At 42.3% G+C, this 24,110-nt stretch overlaps 1 long non-coding RNA gene across 1 annotated transcript in view; it reads right to left on the reverse strand.

The window, feature by feature from the left end:
- LOC116427788 (uncharacterized) overlaps window positions 1–4,226 on the reverse strand; it is a 28,137-nt gene extending 23,911 nt beyond the window's left edge. The window contains exon 1 of the long non-coding RNA XR_004235156.1: window positions 4,039–4,226. This is a non-coding gene — a long non-coding RNA (uncharacterized LOC116427788). The remainder of the gene's footprint in view (window positions 1–4,038) is intronic.
- Between the last annotated feature and the right edge of the window lie 19,884 nt (window positions 4,227–24,110).

A 24,110-nucleotide genomic window follows, 5' to 3' on the forward strand; every position in this document is an offset into this window, starting at 1 on the left:
CTGGAACGAGTTATTGAGTTCCTAAGTATAATGCCACAGCTTATAACTTTAAATAACAATATCTATAAGATTAATTTCATTTGCTTTATGTAAAATATAAGATTGCGCCCGTCACATATATACGACACTAGTAGTGAACGTGTTAAGCTAAATAATGTTGGATATTATTAAACAAATGGTTTATTAGCTTAAAAATGCTAACAATTATTAATATTCGTTTAAATTTCATATGAATGTGTTATTAATATTAAAATATTCTCTTTTATTAAGTACAGACAATTTCTGTGTCATAAACGAATCTAAATAAAATCAAATCTCGAAGAGGAAATGAATCTTCTTTCCAAAATTTTGTTATTCTTTCATTGAAACAGAATGTATTTGACGCGCTGAGATATTATAAAAGGGAGTCAATATAAAAACTTGTTGACTGAACAACTGTGAACCATTAATTTCAACTAAAGCTATTTCCCCTGAAATTACAGTTTTCAATGGGCTGTTACCTAATAAGAATGTAATTAACGATGTATTAACGATATTATGAATGTAATCTTTGTAATCAACAGGTGGCGGGCAGTATTGAAAACCGCAAGTTGACTGCCGGAGACAGGTGTGTACCTTTACCAGAAACATTGTTAAAACGGCAGACAGAGGGTATCCTTTGTTTGCGCCATTCAGTTTAAAACAGTCATATATTATATAGGTTTAAGCGTTTCAAGATTATTGCAAATAATCTGTATGGTTGGCGAGGTGCTTGGTCCCTTATCCTCGATTACACGCTTATCATGCTCTTTGTTTTTTCTTTGGCATACGAGTAAACGACCGAGACACGTTGTCTTTAAAATTTCTCGGTCCTTGGTGAGGAAAAAGAATGACATTACAGTGGAAGGATATGCATATCATTCCGAATGACGATATAACAGCATCGACATCCATACCGCAACTGCATACTGCAGTTTCGAAGATGACAAAAAGTATACTGGATTCACATGCCAAATCTAAAAGTAAAATCTTTGCACGAGGTGCTAAAGGATACAGCGTGCATTGTAAAAATTATGTCGAGAAGCTTTTATACAAACTTATATTCTTGCATACCAGTTTTCCTCAAAACGAAAACTACGGTTGAAAATATTCTCAAAGCTGCAACTATATTAAATATAAAATGGAAATTCTATCGTACCTTCTCACATGACTTTTTATTGCACATGTTCGTTTTTCTATGATCATGTAACATTCGTAGTATTAATAATCATCATTTCAAACTATTCACAAATGTGATTTAAAAACATTGCAACATTGAATTGTGGATTAATGCGTGTACAGATATTCGGACTGATTGATATGCAGTGTTGTAAATTAATTGTATATTATTTTGCACAATACATTTCAATGTTACATCCACGCAGAATGCACGTTATACAGTAACGAACACGAGTACAGTCGAATTTGACTGATTCGACCGACAAACCCTAGCTAAGGGGATACACAATTGAACCGACCTGCACAATAAATAGACGTGCATCGGTGTCCAATAATCTCCAAATCATTATCTTAACACGCGGGACGCGTACACGCGCGCGTTACGCAACGCAGCCTTTACATAATACATGTTACGTTAGACTGTTAGGTGTTCTAACTACGATTAATCTGTTCTTACCATTCATCGATGTTCGTTTTATACCATATAATTTATTCGCGTATCAGTTTGGTCGACTTTGACGAACGTTTGAAATCTGTATCTTCGGATCTGCTTACTATACCGCGATTAGAAAAGTGGAAATCATATTTTTCTGTATTTTTGTGAATTTTGTATTTCGAAAATATAAATGAAAGTGAGCAAATGAAAAATAAAAATGACGGGGAATTTTGATAATTTAATGTGACGATAAATCTGGCAGGGTTTGATATTACCTGTCTGGAAAGAAATAGATCTAAATTCGTCATTTTAGAATTTGATTTGTATACTTGCAATAGCAGTAGTTCAAGACTGTTTAGATGCAATTACTAATTTATGGTTCCCTCTCCGTAGTTGTGCCTCTAGGAGCTATTAACACCTTTCGAGAAAATACTAGATTTTACAACCGTTTCATTGGTTCGTGACTCACTGTTGTCTTGTTTCCCTTCTCTCGCAGTTGGTACGACTGCAGTTAGGCTCGACTAGCGATAGCTGCTCTGCATTAGAATCTAAAATGCGGAGCGATCATAACAATATATTTTGCATTGAAATTTTCGTTATTTCTACTACCGATTCTGTTGAGCCTCGTAAGCTATTTTACGTGACAAATATAATTATAAATCAATTAGCTATGAAAGAATAAACGTGACAATTGCTTAATGCTCTACCTCTATCGCAAACCTTAATTAATTCTACTTTCATAATGACAAACATTTTCACCTACTACTTAAATCAGCATTAAATAAAATATTGAAAATATGTTTTACGAAGGAAACCTCCAAAATGAATAATTATATATTAACACCTAGCCTTACGAGTTCTTTCTGAACCGCAATCCAACTACTGTGTTATCAATAATTTATTCAAAACAAGAGAAACTTCCAGTTTTATTCTATATCAACGTCTAAGCTATCTAAGCTATGACCATTAATAAAAGAGAAGCAACATGTAATTTGCACCCAAACAAATTGAATAATATTTATGTTTCCTATATTCTACTTGAACTCTTCACCCACGAGTCTGACACGATATCGCAGGGCAAGGGGTTAACAATATTTTAATATTTCAATTTTATCATCCTTTTTCACAGCAACCACTTTCCTCAGTAAATTGAAGCTTCGTTCGATTCCAACGTACCCGAAGCAATTCAGGAAAATCGGTATTTCCACAAACATCGGCGGCTTATAAATAATCGAGGCCGGCGAGAAAACGCGCGAAACAATCGAATATTAGGCGCGCCTTCGGCAGGAAACAAAGTGAAAGTCGTCGGCACGGTGACGCGTGAAAAAGGTCCGAACGCATCGCGATACGCTCGCGCGTACGCGAGCGAGTCGGAATACCGTCGAAGGTTTCGAGCGGAATCGCACGATGGTCGGGCCATGGAGGAACGCGCGTGCACGTCAGGGCCGTGCAAACACGCGTGTTCCCCGTGAGAACCGATGTCTCCCTGGGAGCATTATTCATACACGGTCACACCAGACGAAGCGGGTGCGCGACGAAAGTCACAGCGCAACCCTGTTCCACGCGCGGGAAGCCGATCTTCGTGCACGATCAATTGATTCCCCGGGATCCGTTCTGTACTTTGTATATTTATATTTATCATATTTATTTCATATTCTCGTTTAACACGTCCAGTACCAGTGTTTGTTTCGGTGACGATCACCGCAGTTGTAATATTCTATTCGATTCCACATATCTAAGCAAAACATTGAAGAAATGAAACTGAAACAAGTCGTTGAGTCCCAAATATAATGCAGTAGCTAATAACTTTAAATAACAATATGTATAGAAATAATTTCATTTTCTTTATGTAAAATACAACATTGCTGCCGTCATAAATATGTGACGCTGGCGGCGAACGTGTTGATATCTTTCTTATATAATGATTTCAATCGTATCACAGACATCATAGACAGAAGACGATTCGTTTGTCCGTTGATATATGTTATTTAATATTTCCATTTAATATTCTTTTTATAAAATGATTTCAATTGCAACACAGATGTCGAAGGCAAAAGAAAATTTGTTATTTTATTAATATAAAATTACTTTCGCGTTCATGTTTTCAATTATATATTCTTCGTATCCTGTTTGATGATAGATCTATGTATCTATAACATTCCACGTCACTCTAAAATATACTACGATCGTAGAATGCGTAACAGCTGCAAGAATCAACCTCAGCTTCAAGACACCTTAATTCACTCCGCTCCCAAAAACAATATAAAACCTTCAAGCAACCTCGTACATGCAAAAACTCTCAGAACCACAATTCTACGTTATAAACCAAGATTTCTTGCAGTACAACTTAACAGTGAATAAACAAGCGATTCAAAGTCCACATTCAACAAAATAGATAATTCTACCTTCGTTGTTCCATAGAAAGTTCTAAGGGAAAAAGAGCGTCCGTGTCAATTACAAGAGTAACAGAAAAAGAAGGAAGGAGAAGAAACGGAATATTTTCATTCCGTTGACACACGCTTCACGATGTACCCGCCCACGCAGGCCAGGTACCCTCGCGGAGCGTAGCGCGCTTAAGTAGCCCGAGCCGCGCTGTCCGTGGCACTACGCATCGAGATTCTTCCTGGTATGCGCGTCGGTGCTCACGTGAACGCATGCATCATTCGCTCGTAAAGACATCTGCACCAAGCGCATACGTGGCCGCGTGCACTCGCGGACGTGTATGCACGCGAGCACTTGCGCGGAACGCGGCGCGTTCGCTCGCCGCCGCCGTCGTCGTTTCCTTCTCCGCCTTGTTTCTTTCCCCGGTGCCCAAGCTTCGCCGGGCTCTATCGGCGACGCTCACTGATAACGAGCAGTGACAGAGATAAGGTACAACAGAGGTCCGGCGCGGCTACCACGCTCTCCTGAATCGAGCTCTCGCGTTCTAGGTCGGTTTAATAATAGGCCCGAGGAAAGTTCCGGCGTTTCTGCCACCTATAACGCGACAGAACGATTTTTCCGGCTTAACAATTCAAACTATCATAATATTTTTCACGGTGCCCGGGAGTCCTTTGTCGTCCTTGCCCGCGGAATCGCTCGCCGTCTTTATTGTGCCGCTTATTGCGGAATGTGCTGTAGACATGGCGAGCATATAAGAGCGGAATACTCGTTTAACCGTTAATTTAAATTCAATTTCCTTTTCTTAATTTTGCTCAATTTTTTGCTGCGCGGCGGTTTTCTTCTGGTTTGTCGGTGATTGTAGAAGATCGGGTGATAAAGAGTAACGAGAGTATATTGTATTTAGGGATAGCGAATATCGAGAAGAATACATTGACTCTTAGAGTTTAGCAGCATTGGTGATAAAATATAGTTATGTGGTATGTTTAGAGAATTTTATAATATAGAGACAATTTGCGAAGGCACGCGAAATGATTATCTCAACTGATGCAAATTTGGGTTCTACAAGTCGGAATAATTTTCAATAATATTCGCTTTATCATTTAGTAATAAGAGTCTTGTTATTTTGGAGATCTTTTCATACGTCGTTTCCTTTACCAACTGCCTAACAAATTACCCAAAAATGGTGTCGCCGTTATCTATATCACCGTAACTCAGGAAAGAGTGAAAATGTCCACTATTCACAATAAGGGTAGATAAGAATCGATCGAGTCTCAGGGTTCGCGAGTCGTCCGACGAATAATTGAGAAATTCAGGTTCCCGTTCCTCGTATTCTCGCCGCAGCAGGAAACAGGAGGGAGAGAGGACGTTCAGGATCGAACGTCAGGAGCCGGCGAGGTCACTGAATAGCTTAAAGGTCGACTGCCTATATCCACCGAGTGAACAATATCCCGTGGGAATCCTTTTCTTGATTGAAGGAGGGCGCGATGGCTGTTGTTGCCGCGGCGCGGTGCGGCTACGGCTGCTCCGGCCGCGTATACACATTTCCCCGAGCCGCAACTTTGAAATCCTTCTAAGAAAGATGGCGGCATAATGGGGACCGCCACGACCGTAATCCTTCGATGGAAAAGTATTCGATGGCTCGAGCGAGCAAACGAACACTCGGCGTTCCTCCCATTAACGAGGCGAACCGAGAAGGTCGGGCCTCGGGAAGCGGCGAAGTCTACCGCGCTGGTTTATCGATGACTTCACGCGATCTTCGCGCGGCAGGATCTCAATGTACACAGGGTTTATCATATCTACGCCGACTCTTACTTTCTTGCGGCAAATTGCGGCTACGCCGGCAACGATATTGCGATCAGCGGCCTGCTGATGCACGTGAATTTTTATTTTCGCGCTGGTCTTCGAAGATACGTAACCACTTTTATTGCTTCGCGTACACTCGCGCTCACAAGTTTCGAGCATCTTGTTAAACGTATCAGCAAATTGACGCGGTTTTCTTACGAGTGAAGTTTCCTGCTTTGGAAATTCGCATTGTTCGGGGAACGACTTCTTTATTGAGAATCAAACTTGAAACTTGATAGAGATATGTTGTACAGATACAGGGACTTTAATGTGAGGATAACGGTACCTTTATGAAAATAAATGCTTAAGTTTCAAATGTTATGTTCTTAACTTCAAAAAGTATGATACTTTTATGGCTTTACTTCATCCGTTCAAGCAGAACTTCGGCCGGCAAAGAATTATTTCTTTCTTAAAATATATTCCACAACCCCAAAAAGTATCACGAGAGCTAGAATTTTCAGGTTGGAATGGAAATTTTATTTAAATTCAACATACCTTCCCGCGATTTGATTTGACGAGAATATAGAATGTCGGGGAACAGTGTTGAATATTATATAGGGAGCGTATCTCCTTACTTTCCTTCGCATATCGGATTCGACGAAAAACAGTACAGTACCCATTACCGCAACAAAAAATCTCCTTTCGGATAAATGTTTCTTGCGTCGTATTTGTTTAACGAAATAAGAATCTGTACACATAAAAACATTCTGAAGCATCCTTCTCACCGATAGAAACCGCCCGGTCGCTCCAAAGGAATACCTATTAAAAGGAAAGACCTAAACAAGCTTAGGAAACCTACGCAACAAGACCACGAAGACGAATGTCAGGAAACGTTCGCGGCCATCAAACTTTTTCACTTAAAACGAATCCCGAAGTCGACACCATCGACGGAACGACCAGCGGCGAACGTTCATCGCGCGCATTTGCATCCACCGTGAATGCATAAAATCGGCGTCACGTAGCTCCCCGCGACCGTTTCCCTGGTCCCGTATCCCCGGAAGCAAACGGAACGCCCACGAAAAGGAAAAAAAAAAACGGACGAACGCTATCGTCCGGGATGATCGAGTTCACCTCCGCGGATCTTCCACGCGCCGGTGTCCCCGAAATCCGTCCGCGGCTCGATTAGCGTCCCGCCGGCTCGATGATGTCTCTAGAAGCGAGCCGATGGAAGGTGCTTTCGAGGTCGCTGTCCACCCTGAGGTCACCCTCCTGCGCCGACCGAACAATATCCGATGGGAACCCTTTGGCCGCGAGCGAGAAGTGGCAGCGGAGAAACGGAGAACGCGCCGCAGAAGAGAGAAAAGCCTGTTGGGGCCGATGGAGAAGGTGGAGGAGGTGGTGGAGGAGGTGGAGGAGGTGGTGGAGGAGGAGGAGAGGGAGGTGGAGGAGGAGGAGGAGAAGGAGGTGGAGGAGGAGGAGGGCGAGACGGCGAAAAAGAGACAAACGGAAGGGAGAGAGAGGAAAGGAAGAAGGAGAGTGATAGGGACAGAGATAGACGGACGGGCAGAGAGAAGGAGAAAGAGAGGAAGAGAGAAGGAGCCGTGCTAGCTGTTCACATTACCTTACTTACTATACGGGGTCAATGCCACCGCGTCCGTCCCGCGGCCCCACTTCACTTCACTTGGCTTCACTTGGCTCTCTCTCCGCCTCCTCCCCCGTCCGTTCGTTTCGTTTCTCTCTCGGCAACCCGTTTGCTCTCCTCTTCTCCCTATCGGGTTGGTCTCTCTTCAACCTGCGTCCCTCCCGAGGCCTTCCTTCCCCTCGGCCGCCTGCTCGAGAACCATCCCGTTCCTTCCTCTTCCTTCCATCCACACCCGATCCTTAAGCGTGTCTCCTTCTCCTTCATCGGTAACCCACCTCCCTACCCCCTCGACCTCCCTCTTCAGCCTGGTTCCCGCTCCTCCTCGCCCGTTCCATACACCCTCGCATCCTTTCCCCTCGGTTCCTCCGCGAGACCACCCCCACCGAACATTCCCATCGACCGTTCGTGTATAAGAGCACAGAGAGTGGGCTCCTCGGGTATCTTCTCCCGTCGATGTGTCCCTTCCCCTCCGCTCCTTCCTTCCCCCCTTTCCATTTTGCTTACTTTTCTTCTTCCTCTTCGTCTTCTTCTCTTCACTTTCTTTCTTTCTTTCCGCCGTTCTCATCTCTTTCCTGCGCGCTCTCTCTCTCTTCCTCTTCGTCACTCTCGGCCGAGGATTTCCCCACGGTGTGTGTCTTATACATCCACAACTCCTCCGGTGCGCGCTCTTCTTCCTGTTCGTCGATTTCTTCGTCCTCCGCTCGAACTCTCTCTCTCTTCTTCTCTGTTTCTCTCTTTCTTCTCTTCCTATCATCCCCCTCCGCGCGGTGCACACTCGGCCGTCCGTCCGTCCGACCGTCCTTTCCCCCTACCCCCTGTGCATCTTGGGGCCGGTATAAACTATTCCAAAAATTCGTACTGTTATTATTATCACTTAACCATTCCCAGCAGCCAGGCCTGCTCGCAGCGCACAATGCGAGACTTTGTTCGCGGTCGATCCAGGAGCGCGTCCACGGGATCCCCCGTCCCCCGCAGCCGAGAGAGGCGTTTCTGGTGCCGTCTCTTTGGTGGTCTCTCTCTCACGTCTCGAATCGATTTTACGAGAGTTCCTACTCTTCTTCTTCTTTGTCGTCTTCTTCTTCTTCTTCTTCTTCTTCTTCTTCTTCGTCTCCTTCATCTCCTTTAACCTTCCCTGCTCCCGCATCTTTTTTTTGTATTTTTCTGTAGCCTTTTTTTATTCTTCTCGATCCCCTCGCACTCCCCCTTCATCGACGAAGTCTGCCCCTTTCGCGGAGAAGAGCGTCCTGCTCTCTTTTTCTGGTGTTCGGCCAGTATTCTTTCATTCCGGGATCGAGGGTGAGAAAGGATGAATGATCGTTAGGGAGGACGGGCCCCGCGGTTCGGGCTTTAAGCCTTGTTCCGCTGGGATTGAAAGAAGCCACGGCATCCCTGGAGAAGCTTCCCGACAGTTCAACACCGTGGATTGGTGATAGCCTATCGCGAGTCTACGATAAGGGAGCAGGAATTAGAAATTTCGTGGCATGGTTTTTGAACGAGCTGCTTCATGTACAATGATCGTGACAATGGATGTCCGACCCTCTACAAGCGCGTGGATGTCATCAGTCTGGAGTGATTGTAGTAGGGTGGACAGCCATTGTGACACTCTTGGTGGATCTTGGGGATCTTCTTTGGAAAGAGAACTGTAATTGAGACGGTGAAAATTGGAGCTGTCTGAGGCACTGAATTAGTCTCTTATGATAGCAGGAAGATCAAATTCTTTGTACAGGAATTTAGTTTTTAATAAAATTTAGAATTATTTCTCAGATGTTTGACACGTAAACGTAGCTAGTTCGTGTTGTGCAATGATAGGTTGTACGTAACTGTTTTAATTTTAATCCCTGTTACTTGAGATAGTATTTTTGAACTTACACCGTTTCGATTCTTGAGAGTTTAGATCAACTACTATAAATAACTCTGGCTTTCAAAGGCTCAATTGTCATAGTCGATGATGTTTTGTAACGATGATGTTGGATATAGTATATGAAAATTGATACTGAAAATTCATCGATCAACAAAGTATTAGTTTTCTGTATATCTGATTTCGAAACGCATTCCTCGATTCATCAGACCAGGCGTGCACCAGTTAATTGTTGCAATTAAAAAGTTACCTAGTTGAAAAGTTGCCCGCAGTTTCATACGATGGAGGTTAAACAGATGGAATTGGGTTTTAGTATATAATATGAATTTCATGGAAACCACGAGTATGACGGCTCTCCATTTACGAGGAAAGAGGAAAATGTGAAATGAAACAGTTTAATATTCATTCAGTTCATTCGTTCTACAAACTTTATAATGACCGATTCCGATGAAGGTCAATCCCTGCGTTCTTTTTTTTTCCAAAACTTAATACTTATTCCTAGAACCGTTTTAATATTAGCTGCGTGTTTTAAATACCGAACGCATTTTCCGATTTAGCTGCGTTCTAAAATTATCCTGTTCCATTTTTAGAGAAGGTAAAGGCGCCGTGACTTCTACGAACGAATTAACATTCAACTAACGAATTGTGCATTTTTTTCCGTTTCGGAGAGCACCGCGTGAGAATGAGACGCGAAAAAGTTTTCAACGGCACGATTATTGTGTCGACGCCGTGGCGTCCAAAGGTCGCGCCGCGTATTGTCGAATTTATCTACTGGCGTGTCCTTTGTCATTTATGAGAGGCGTTCGTGGCTCCCACGAATGGTGTGATTGAATTATCTGGAAACACGCTCCAAGTAAATACGTATCCTTTTACGCGGCTGACGTCAATGACGCCGAGGTGAAGTAAATTTCGCGATTTGCCCCGGTCGTGGGTGGCTGGTTCGTTTCATTCTACGAATCTACGTCACAGTTCATTCACTGCCGCGCTATTAACGCCCGAAGTACGCGCACCTCTAATTTTACACCCACCGCGACTATCGGGATTACTCGGTTTCGCCCTGCGTGGAATCATCTTGTATCATTTCGGTGACAGCGCTGTCAAAAAATCTCTTTCCGTGATCGTTCATTCATTTCCCGTTGTATCACTGAACCGAGCATTACACAGATACTATTTCTTTATTTTATTATTAATAGAATTTCTATTTTCATCTGGTATTTCAGTGAGTCGAAAGTAACAAGTTTATTCTTAATTTATTAATTCATACTAAGATAACTATTTTCGATCTTCCAACACGATCGCTACCAAAGCTATTTCAGTGACGGTCTCCTTAATTATAATATTTTCTTCGATCCAATAAATCTTCTAAACAAAATATTAGAAAAATGAAACTGAAACGGGTCATTGAGTTCCTAAATATAATGTCGTAGTTTGTAATTTCTATTAACAATATCTAATTAAATTAATAGGATTAATTTCCTTTTTGTTATGTAAAATATAGGATTACGGCCGTCACAAATATGTAACGCTGGTAGCGAACGTGTTAATCATAGTCACGTATAATTATGTACTTTCCGTTTCTAACCATTAGATTACCTAGTAAGTTCGTAATATTGTGTAACTAAATATATTTTCGTAAATTATTTTAATTGTTCAGTCATGTGATAAAGGATAGTTTGTAGACAATGAGAAATCGTATGATTCTTTTCCTGTTGAAGGAATTTATCAAGTTCTTCAAAGATAATGTGAATAAGAAATTGGATGTGAATTATAAACTATTTGCAGCACGTGTTACTAACATGAGTTAATACGAAATTATATCTTCTTATTAGATCTGTCTAGCATAAAAGTCGAAATTCTTTAATTCCCTCTACAAAGCAGTTTTAATATGTGAAATACTGTCTATCATGTTAATACTCGTTCCTATGTTTTCGAAAGTTAGAGTCGAAGACAAATTTGGTTTACCAAGTAACGGGTTCATTAACCTTGGAAGCATACCCCAGAGTCATTCTAACCCCGTAGAAAGTAAGTTTTGCACAAACTTTAAAGGTATAACTACTCCCACGTCGATCTTGGAAAATATACAATTTTTCATACTATACTACATGAAATCATTAAATTATTCAATGTAATACTTATAAACTTCAATTGACATCTAACTCAATACAAATAAATTCTCTTATGTCTGCGGAAAGAGAAAGACACCAAGAAATATTCACAAAAATTGAGGATATGTTTAAAAGTTTAGTCTGTAGGCAGCAATGCTCGTTACTAAAATATTGGAAAACACCAAGTAAAAAAACTAAAGTGAATACATTATTATCGCGTTAACCTTGTTAAACTTCATTTATTCGTAACTCGCGTATACGCCACAAACGTATAAATAATATTATATATTCGACAAACAGGAAAAGAATATTCCTAAAAGTTCAGTTTTAAGGTAATCACGAAAAAAAAAACTACGCGAGTCTCCGTGAACAATTGAAAACCAGCACGAGAATATTATAACTCCCCGATAAAAGGTTTCGTTTGCTATATTTTACGCTACATTTCCTGCTATAAGCACGCAATGTATAATACATAAGTTTTGAAAAATGAATTTTCGTTAATGCAAATCGCGGACATCCTTGAGGGACACGTAAATCACATAGAAGTATGTCGAGCGCGTTCGCAATTGAACGGATATACCAGTAAAATCGAAACGTCGTCGACAATTGTCGAAAATCTTCATTCTTCGTGCTTCAAAGATCCACGTATACCGCGCATACACGAAGTCCTTAGTCCAGTGATAAATATTCGCGCGAACAGGTCTCACATGCATGAGTGTCCGCAACCTTCTGCGATGGAAATGCAACGTGACCAATGTCAAGGCTGCGCCAACAGCGGTAGCCGCATTCGTAGGTGCCTGCAACAAATCTCGCATGCTCGCGAGCATAATTCCGTCTCGGTGACGCCGACGACGGACCGTCGAACAAAAGGATCCTTAATATCATGCGAATTCCGTACTTCTCCGGAACGCCGGCCGCGCCGCGGCGCCATCGGGATCTTCCCGCGGCGAATCGCTCCGCGAGCAACGCTAAACGCTCGTCACGTTTCGCAGCACGTGGGCCGGAAAAATTGCGATATTATTAGCCCCACTTCGGTTTATAGAAATTTCTATATTTTAGCTCCGCTCCCTGGAACCTCTAACATACCAGCGTCAGTATTTGGAGAGTTTCGCATTGCAAGAATTGCGCGACAGTGATGTGACTTTATATATGAAATTCTGTAAATGTTTTAATATAGGTTTTTCATGATATTAATGATCGTGTTATTGGTTATAAGCAACACACGCGTATCATTTCTGTATTACAGTAAAATATTGTTATATATAATTAATGTTTTCATCTTAATTAATGTTATATTATGGTAAAAACGTGATATTAATGATGAAAATGTCAATTATATGTAATAATACTGGACTATGGTAAAGATACAAACATTTTAAGAAGGTCACATTGAGTGTCCAAGTACTTAATGAACGGTAAGTGTATGGTTCCACTCGGTTTGATAAGGAGCAATCGAAAATTTCGCTTATAATAGATTGCGGTTATCGTAACTTGGACTTTGAGACGGAAAATATCGAAATACGGGATCTTTTTAGTAGATGTGTATATTGTTATAAATAACTTAGTGTTATAGGAGTATCGATATCGTGGATTTTGCGAAGCGTTGATAAGAGACAATCGAGGTATTTTCAATTTGTGTAGAGGTTACGATAAGTATACCAATTGTGTTTTGGAAACTCAGGATTTTTTGTTCAGTATGATAATGCTGTGAATATTATGGAAGTTCCTTTCGAAATTACGGGAAAACAGCGGTTGTTTCACGAACAATTTGTTATTCGAGGGAGAGCGCAAGTGTTGAAAGAAAAAAAATTTGCAAGTCTGATTGTCTGCGTGACGTTGTGCCAATTAAATCAGCCTGTACTTGTTATCAGTGGTACACTTTTCAACCGGAAAGCAGAAATCGATTTCTGGCGCGTATTCGCTGAGTTCATTGTTCACGCGTTCAAACTGGAACATTGTTGAAAATTTCGATCTCGTATCAATTGGAGCATAAAAGAGGAAACGTAATGAATCATCTGTTGGTTTGTCATCTGCTGATAAAATTTGCACCGTTTTTGGTTTCGAATCTTGATACGAGCCGCTAGATCCCTTGCATGTTGTTGTTTCATTTCCTTTTTTTCTGTTTTTCTTTTCCGCGGACCGCCAATGTTGATTAAGGATGCATTTACGTGACATTGACAAATGCGAGGCTTATTGCCTTTCATAGGAATACAGCTTAGCACAGTTATTGTTTATAAATGGAAGAGCTGCATATAAGAGTGCTTCTTATTTTTAATTCAAATAGATTTGAGAATATTTTATTACTGAAAATATAGTTCTATCTTTGATAAAACTATAGGGAATCTCCTTTTTTGCTTAAAGCAAGTACATCTTTAAACAGCGAAGTATGAGATCTTTGAATGTCTGTTTGGTAGACAGATTTCAGAATTTTTGAAAATAAAGTTATTTTAAGAATTCCAGACGAACTGAAAGTTATAGCAGATAGAATAATTTCTTACCTGGACTCTTCAATCTTTTTTGCTGGTTTCAAACAGAAGTATTGATCGATATCAACTGAGAATTCTATGGTCGTACATAACTAAAAATAGCTAGTTTCTTAGAATATTTAAATAGAAAGGATCACGCAATCTTCCAAGGATTGAAATCTTAATATTTAATAATTATGAGCTCCCGTCGCAAATTCTAAAGAACTAACTAACCGTAATATAGTAAATGCTATCAAACTTTATTTTCGCAAATTTTAGACTTAAGACTACTTATTAGTCTAGGAGCTAAACAAATCTGCACATACATTGCTATTTTAAATCAGGTATCCCTGTTCCTCCTGCAGCATGTCAATCCAAATTATTAAGTACAACAATATTTCATTTCGCTTAAATTTTAATAACAATATCTTGATTGCCACGTGTAACTTAGGTTAATGAGAAGAATAAGCAAGATTCAATATAACATTGCCTTTTTTTCTAAAATATTATAACGCCGAAATAAAAATTGTTAATATTCTCTAAAAATTGATTGAATCATATAAATACTATTAAGAAATCAGATCAACCTCTATATACTCTTTCTACTCATCATCCACTACTCGCATCAAATAAAATTCCTCCTATCCATAGCTTTAAATATAAAATTAACTTCCTCGTCCCAGTAAAAAATACCGAATACACATCTCATCTGTAACCAGTTTCCGATAACTAGACTCTATAGACTTTATACACTTACAGAATATACAAATGTAAATTATAGAATAAACTAGAAACTTTAATGAAACCTTCATAAATTTTTTATTGGAATTACTTATAAGTAACTGAAACATCTTCCCGCCATTTTCTCCTTCGAAAATGACAGGAAGCGCTAGACAACGAGAACGGGTACTATTAAAATAGTACAGGCTTCCTATTTCTTCCAAAACAAATATCGAAGGTAACAAAAAGGCGACGCACCGATGTTCAATCAAACAAAATCATTTAAAAAGGACATAAACCCCTTTGATTGCAGACATTGACATTGATTGCAGACATTCTTTACGAATATGAATTCACAGAAACATCCAACATTCGCCCAACCAAAAATCAAAACTATGAAACAGGGAACCAATCTAAAGAAGGATATAATAACCTTTTGAGAACAAACGTTGCCACAGTAACATCAGACTTTCATATTCCGAATAGAAAATTGCACATTTAATTTAGATATTTAAACGATAAAGGATCAATGCACCGTTTTTTCCTTTAAATATCATTTTCTATGAGGAATATTTTCAATACTTTGAAAAAATCTCCATTCGTAAAATGTTAAAAACAAACGGAAAGATTAAAATATAGGAAAGTAAATATGAAAAAGAATGAAAAACAATTACAATGATTATTAAGATAGTTTCACATGTACCAGATATAGAAAACCAGTTCCAATTCCTAACTGCGAGGCAAAACCTTTCCACAAAGGTCTCAACGGTAAATCAGTATAAGACACATTTTCATTTTAAACACTTAAAAAACGTGTCCATTATTAAAACTTTCGGTTAATAATGCAATTATGTTACTACCTTCGTACTTAAGACTTAACTCTGCAGGCAGTGTCCCAGTTATTTTACCGACTCAAACTTTTAACGATCAAAACTCTTTCAAGCTACGTGAAACGAAAATGCGACTTACATCGACTGACTTCCTCCCCCCCCTCCCCCCTCCCCCCGTACATTACACGGAACAGCCAAAGAGCTAAAGACAACCCTTCCAGTTTCCCCGCGAGCCGACGCGATTGATGGATCGTCCGGCGTTGGATCATCGATCGCGGACGGCAGCCGGTCGAAGATCACGCGCGACGGACACCGTCCGCCGGTGGCGACAGGCCGGCGTGTCGGTCGTCGAAAATCCGTGGAGATGCGGCTTGTTCCAGGAAGTAGGAGCCACGGGGATCATCGACCCTTCACGGCTATTTCAGTTATTTTGCAGCATGCAGCTATTTTAAATACATATTGTGGAGTAGAGGCGTACGAGCATGAACCATACGGTGGTAAGGACGGCTGAAGAGAGACGAAGCCGGCTGCCGCTAGGCCAGGGGGAACGGAACGAGAGACAGCCAGAGAGAGAGAGAGAGAGAGAGAGAGAGAGAGAGAGAAGAGAGAGAGAGTGACGAGGAGGAGGAGGAGGAGGAGGAGGAGGAGGAGGAGGAGGAGGAGGAGGAGGAGGAGAGAGAGAGAGAGAGAGGGAGAGAGAGAGGAGGAGGAGAGAGAGAGAAAGAGAGAAAGAGGGAGAGAGAAAGAGGGAGACGCGCGCGAGAGCACGTTCAACGATGAAGAAAGAGGGAAACGGAGGGAACGAGGAAGCAGAGGAGTGTGGCAGACGGATCAAAAATGAGGGAAACGAGGAAAGGGTGGAGAAGGAGAGCGAGACCAGCCAGCTCGCGAAGAAGAGAGAGAGAGGAATGTAGGAAGAGGCCGGAGAGGGGATGAGGACGACTCTCTCGAAAGGGAAACAAAGATAGAAATAGAGAGGGAAGCTGCAAAGAGAGACGCCAGAGGGGTTGGTATTTATAGCCAGCCCCGTCGACGTCGTCATCGTCGGCGTCGTCGTCGCGGTTGTCGTCGTCGTCGTCGTCGTCGTCGTCGACAGTCTTGACTCCTTGGTGAAATTTCAGGAAGGGGTGCACCCTCTCCCCTATCTTCTTCGAACCCCTCCCGCCCGCCACTGGCGGCTCCACAGTCACTCTGTTAAAGGAATTTCCTATGATTAGAATGAGTATTTCTATACGCCGCCCTGAACTCCGCTTATGTGTGTCTTAGGACCAGAATAATCTACCGAGTCTGGGCCGCGGCGATAGGTTCCTCTCTCGCGGACGAATGAGCGACGGCTGCGCGATCATCGATTGAGAGAGGATCGCGACAACGGTAGCTGCAGGGTGGAATCGTCTATTTGTTTTTTCGTCCGGTGGAAAGTAGAGGCGGGTCGGTTCGTCATCGGGAACCGATGTTTTCTCCGAAGGTCTCGCCCAAAATTTCGTTCTGCGCAATCTTATCACCGGGAGCTAACCCACGGCCGCGCGACCTCGAGGGTTCGGACCCTTTCGGAGGGGTAGCTTCTCTGCGCGCTCGTATCCGGGAATACGGTCGGTCACGGGAAGACCGAGAGAGGTCTTCTATTAATATTTAACGTGTTCGTTCATTCCGTTACGCGAATTTACGGATTCCATTTGTATAATGCGTTTGTATGTAGGTAGGCACATATACATATATATTTACGTAGCCGCGTGCAGCCTCGCGAAAATCAGTATTTAAGACACCGACGAAAAATCGGAGGGATCGGTCGCGGAATGAAAGGGGGCCGAGAAAAAGCAAGGATCAAAGGGATTCCCTGGAAAGGGGTGGAAGACGAGGCGCGAGCGAGAAGCCGAAGAAGCGGCAGCGGTCGGAACGTCCAGCAATTTATAAAGCCGGGGGAATGCTCGGTGCGTTCCCCCGGCGCGCACCGGCTCGTCAGAACCTGACGAACGCATACCGTAGGAGTTAGCATAATTGACTGCGTACGTTAATCGGGCGGTCATGGAAGAATGCCCCCTCGCGAACGTTTCGACGCACACGAGAGAGCCAGCCAGCCCGCCCGCCTGGCCGGCTGGCCGGCGCGCGGCGTCACTCCTCTCGGTATCCAGAAGACGGTATTATTTTCAAGCACTTCGGAGTGAATCGGGTTTAAAGGAAAGAAAAGCGGAGCGAGTCGAGTCGAAGCGAGCCGAGGCGAGCCAACGGCAGCCAAACTAACAAGCCGGAATGCACGCAGCGAACGCGACGCGGGTCACCGTTTTCTTTGCGGTACCGCGAGTAGAAAGGTGGATGCGCGTCCTTATTTTACAGTGTCGTGCCTCTTCACGGTCACTTGCGATCGCGCAGCCTGACCGAATCGCGAATTGTTCCCCGACACGCCGGCGAACGAACCGACGAACGTATTCGCCGGACCGATTTCAAACCACGGTTTAACCCGTTACCGGACTGCTGTTCAGTTATCTTTTATTATCGTCTAATTCGGGTCAATTCGACCCAGAAACCGCTTAATCTTTCTTTCCTTCTCTATACTTCACGTTATTAACGCTCCGCGTCTTGTCCAATTATATCCTTCATCCTTATTCACTCAACGATGCTCTGTTCAGTTTATTTGTCTAGCCGCTGATTTTATTCGAGTGTTAAGACATCCTCATCAAAAGTCTGTTGAATATACTGCTTTAAAGAAATAATGAAAAATACTGAGATATTTTGTAACGTCCTGTTTACTCATCGATGTTACTAGGCAGTTTTCTCGTAACAAAGGAAATCTGAAAGTCAAAATTTTCCGAATTAAATTCGAAAGGGGGACACGTGGATCGGTGTTCGAGGACGCGTGAATCCCAGAACGAATCGCGTATCTCGGAACCGGGATATCGTCGTTAATAATCGCGACGGTCACCGAACGGTTCCTTTAGCGATTTTAGAAGATCATAATATTCCGGGAGCTCGGGTTCGAGGTATACCAGACTTTCGAGGCATCGTCGCGCGTGTAGGGCTCCCGGATATCGGAGTAATCGACGACACGTGAGCCGGGGGGAGAACGAAAAGTATCTCTCGAACGGAACATCGCCATTAACGAGCACGGCGAGCGTCGAGCGTGAAACAAATTAGCCCATAACCCCCGGGGTGCGAGATCATCGTCGCGGTCATTAGTATACGCCGCGGGCAAGATGATTCCGCGCGAATCAATTGGAAGACGCGCGTTCCCCGCCGATAAAAACGGACGGTCGACGTAGTGGCGCGAATTATTGGCAACGTCGCGCACGCCGCGCTGCGTTCGCGGCAATCTCGAAACCGTGGCCTGACAGCCCGATCATTCCCTTTTACCCTCATAGGGCTACGGGGTGTTAGAGAGCCGGGTTTCCGCTTGCGGTCGACTACGAACCCGAGACCGCGGAACGAAACAATCGACGAGTTCCGCCGCGCCCCATAATGAACCGTGAATGTTTGGACTGGTGACGAGCTTCATTTCTTTTCGACACACTGTTTGCGGAATATTGCTGTTTACGAAACAACGAGTTTCGGGGGCAGCTCGTTTTATGCCGTGTTCCTTCCATTGCGAACACGAGTGCGATTCATGCGTTAACTTTGTTTCAATTCAGGGTACACTAACGCGCAAAAGTTTAGGTAAACCTGGTTCTTTGAATGAATTGGGATTTGAAGGAGGTATGAGGTGTGTAAAGAAATAGAAAGGAAAGGGATACTAAATAAAGGTGCTGACAGTAAGATATTTTTGGAAATTGTAAAGCGATTTATGGCTGTGGAGAGAAAGGTAACATTATTGTTCAAAAGTTTGTGAACCGTTCGATCATTGAGTTAATGTGAGCTTTATATGGGTAGTATTGTAAATCTTGATATCAATGAAAACTCACAGAGTTTTATTTGGATAGTATTGTAAATCTTGATGTTAATGAAAATTCTTTGAAATTAGTGTCGGATAAAAATCATATTGATATTTTAAATATTTAGAAACTGGAAGTAGTTAGAAACTTTAAATAGTACTTACTAATTTTAAAAAATTGTATTGTTATGTAATTTACCTAATTTACGAAACATTATTGTTGCATAATTTATTGTACACCTATCTTGTTCTCTTTGTCCACTCTAGTTGAAAGTAAACTAGAGTCTTTGAAGGAATACCACAGATATAGTATTGATATTCTAGCTCTGGCTTCGCTTTATTTTTGTGCAGCTAAAAGGAGACCGATAGTTGAAATATTTAGAGGTAAGTAAGAATCATAATCGATTAGAAATGCGACGAAATCCGCCGCTTTCTTTCGTCGGTTATACCTTTCACTGTGGTTTTGCGCGCTGCTCCTGCAGTCTACTCCCTTTTTACCTGCACGGAATCTTTCCATTTTCTTTAACTGTGTAAGCGTACTTTATGTAACGAAGCACATTTTACATAACACTCTACAATAGAATGATTTACAGTAGTAGGCGTAACTTTTATGAAAACAATTTTGTATTAAATAGTTCCATTAAGGAATAAATAGAAAATTTTCGAATTCAGAGATTCATTAAAATCACATTTTTGAAAAATGGAACTGTTAAGATTAACTGTTATATAATAAAAGAAACACCTAGATAAAAATTTGATTTTATAAATATAGTCAGAAACATAATTTACATTGTAAATGTTTCTTATTACAAATGAGTTATTTTTAATTTATTATTATTACTGTTATGTATCAAAATTGAAAATCAGTGCCATGTACACTTGAATTGAGAATATTATTAACCACTTTGATTTAAAAATGAAACTAAACTTATAAAGACTTATAAAAAGGTTACATTAAGTAAGAGAGGGTTACTTCTTTCATTTGTGTTTATTTACGTGGTATCCCACTCACTAAATCAGAAGAATGCTTTCTCAATCTAGTAAAACTTTGAGAACACCAATTTCTCGGAAACATCATTCTTCCCGCCATCAGTTAAGAGTTGCCTAATCTCTCAAGTCCAAACAGAGTCACTGTTCGAAGCACGTCAGACAACGTATCGTTGAAACAACATAGAACCACGTTTTAAAAGCCCAATATTCTTGCTATATTTTTCTTACTAAAACGAAACATTTCAATGCTAAATTCCGTCAATCTCCCAAAACTCATTGAACCTACTTGTACAAAATTTTCGACTAATAAACACATTTCATAACAAAAACAAAAATTACACCTAAAACATTCATACACAAAATAACCTAACTAAATATAACAAATAAACACAAGAAAATTACTTTCTTCTGCCTTACAACAAGCTATCACAACTTAAACTCGTTTCAAACGATAACAACACAACTTCCCCATCAAATCTCTCAAATAGGAAAGACTTTAACCCTACTTACTCGTATTAAAAAAAAGAGACAAATCCACAAAAAATCGTATCCAGCGACTAACAAGATCGATTTCTCCGCGGTACGAAGACAAGACGTGAAACGATCGGGATCGACCAAGTTCTCCGTGCACTGCGTGTCTTCGGGGGTAACATCGAGGTAAAAACCAGGAAGTTACTTTTCAAACACCCTGTACCTCTGCGCTCTCGCCCCTTTGTCTCACTTTCTCGGCCGATCTGCCGGCATAGACGTGTCTCCCTTTCTCCGTCCGGCTGGCTGAGTCGCTCGTCTTTTTCCCTTCCATCCGTGGGCCCTTCTCGCCCAACGATCCTAACCCCTAACCAAAACCTGCACCCCCGTTACACTCGACTCGTGAAAGGTTTCCCTCTTTCCCTTCCCCCCGACGCCACTGCCGCCGCCAACGCCGCCACCACCACCGACGCCCGATGCCTCCTCCGCCGTCGTCGGTTCTTCTTCCACTATCCGTCTCACTCCGCTCTAACCCCCATCATCCCGCCGCCCTGTCCTCTCCAACCCCTGTCCCGTCCTTCACCCTCGAGCAGAGAGAGCTCCACGCTCCTTTTCCACCGGAGTAGTAGTAGTAGTCCCTCTTTTCCCTTCTGCTTCAACCCAAATCGCATTCCTCTCTTCTCTCTAAGCCATTTTCCGCTCTATCCTCTTCGCGACCGCTTCGACCCGCATAAGGATCTCTCCCTCGTTCCTCGGCTACCCTTGTCCTCGTCTCACACGAGCTTTCTCTCCCCTATTCGTCTCGCTCCCACCATCGTGAACCTACGACGCGCCCTGCTCTACCATTTCTTGGAAAAGTTCCGTGCTTTCTGCTTGCCGTTCCTTCTTCGCCATACTTTTCCACGCTGCGACGGAATCCACTCGTCTTTCCCTTTTTTTTCTTTCTATTCTTTTTCTTCTTTATTCGTATATATATAGAAAGAAAGAGGGGCGGAGGGGAATAGAGGAAGGAAGAGGAGAGGGATTAGATGTTTCCTCTCTGCGCGAACGGGAACCCTGTTTGCCTTGTACTTCTACCCCTTGTCTTCGCGAAGTCGAACTTATCGGACGCGTCCCGCTCGTCAACGGTTCTATCCTTCGCTTCTTCGGGGAGATTGCTGATTCTTCTTGGGCAAGATGTATACGGTGAAGGATCGCTCCCTCTTTTTTTTGAGGGAACGTTGCTTTTGGTATTTTATGTATCGGTCGAGGGATGGATTTTTGTAGCTCGAGCTCGGTTTTAGACTTTCCTTGGTTATTTGTGGGCGGACGAAGAAATTTATTTTCTTTTTCTTTTTTAGTGCGGAAAGCTGAATGGTGGTCTTTGAGTTCGATGGATAGAATATTGAAATCATTTTTTAACAATATTTTTTATACAATTTTCATAATTATATAATTACTATGTATAAAATATAAGCACATGGAATTTAAAAAGTTTATTATGTATACAAAATAATAAAAACCAATGTTCGAAAGTCAAATATAGAACATATTCTAATTTCATTGGGACATCTTTTAATAATATTATATTTGTTCTCAACAATCTGTACTGAAAACCATTATTCCAAGCATTCGCTGTTTCACCATCAATTATTAAACAATCCAAGTAATATTTACCACGTCGTATTTCACTACCGCAACCCATTTCAGCTTCAAACTTTTCCTTTGTCCGAAGATTTTCTCGTTCCCAGGGTTTCTTCAATTTTTTTAAAAGCCTCCGGCCTCTCTTTCTCTCCGACTAGATGCGCCAGTCATTTCTGCGCGCCATATTTCGCCCCCTTTTTATTTCTATCATATCGGACCGCTCTATCGATTTAATTAACGCCGTTTTCGTTCAGCGATAACGATGAGCCGGCGAATCGCCGAGCGATGCCCGCATCGTTGGCCTAGTGTTTCCTTCGCTCAAATTTTCTCGGAGCTTTCCCTTCCGCCGACCGCAGAGAGCCTCACCCCCAAGAATTCCGGGTTTCTCCTCTTGTAACCTGTCTCCCCGAAGACCGTCATTTTTCTCCTCTTCGTTTGCGTCATTGGCTGATTTATTAATGCCACTCTCCAACCGGCACACGTATCTCGTGGAGGACTCTTTGTAACCCGTACAAAAGGATTGCTTTACAGAAATGATTTTTTCATCTTTCGCCCTCCACCAGCAACTAGGTTCGTTTATTTCTCTCGTCGCAGCGGCGGCGGCCCTTTCGATTCCGCCCCGAAACGCAATTTCCGTCCCGTGCACAATTGCTATCATTTTCTTGTTTCGGCCACCGCTCGATATTTTGCCCGGTTTAAAGCCCACTACCACCACCACCACCACCACCACCACCGCCGCCGTCGCCGCGGTGACTTTCCATTCGGTTTTTCGCCCGACGCCAGAAACACACGCGATTTTCCGAATCGAGGTTGTCAGTTAGCTGCGATGGATGTCCGGAATTACTGGCTACGCCGTGAAACGGGTATTTATTATCACTTATTATTGAAACTGTGGATTTCGCGGATCCGCGGAACAGCCAGAAACGTGAAACAACAGGAAATATCGTCTTGTAATGTAATGTTTATTTAATGTATAAAAGTGTATACATTACCATACTTATCGTAACATACGACAACATCGTTTTATTATAACCAATAAACTTCTCTATCTGCTTGCCTTTTACTAAGACGATTCAATCAAGCTTCAAAGCTTCTAACAAATTTGTATTTAAATTTAACTTTACACAATAAAGACGATACCATAATATACACTTATACACCACTCTGATGAGTCAGCTTATATCCAATGGACCATCTTCTATGCACCACGAACAGTACCAAAACCCTCTATGAGGATGTGCATCTCACAATAATCTAACAGAATTTAAAACCCCCATTACTATCCCGCCAATCGAACACAATCCCTCCATTGTCACGGGCAATGTTAGAAACTTTTCAGACCCATCCTGAAGACACTTTCAGGCCGATTAGAAACATCTTTATCCCGAAGTATATTCAGTCTGCCGGTAAACAAGCTTCCTTTCATTCGCCGGTCGCGCTGCGCCATCCCCGGCGAGTCTAAGATCGTCCCTGCCTGGCATTCCTTTTCATCTTAACGATATAATCCGTCCACCCTTTCGCCTTCGGACCCATTTCTTTCTGGCATCGAAGGTTCTGCCTAATTTGCCAATGCCTCAGGATTCTATGGCCGAGCGTGGCTCGCCGGGACAAATAATTACGCGGCCGCATTGTCGCAGCCAGCCTGGGCGTACCGAGCAATCGGTGCATCGTAATTGGATCGTGTATCGCGCGACCCGCCGAGCAGATTCGAGAAACGCTGGACTAATTGGGGGATCCCTGTTTCTACCGTTTT

The sequence above is a fragment of the Nomia melanderi genome, chromosome 9, assembly GCF_051020985.1.
Source record: "Nomia melanderi isolate GNS246 chromosome 9, iyNomMela1, whole genome shotgun sequence".
Taxonomy (NCBI): Eukaryota; Metazoa; Arthropoda; class Insecta; order Hymenoptera; family Halictidae; genus Nomia; species Nomia melanderi.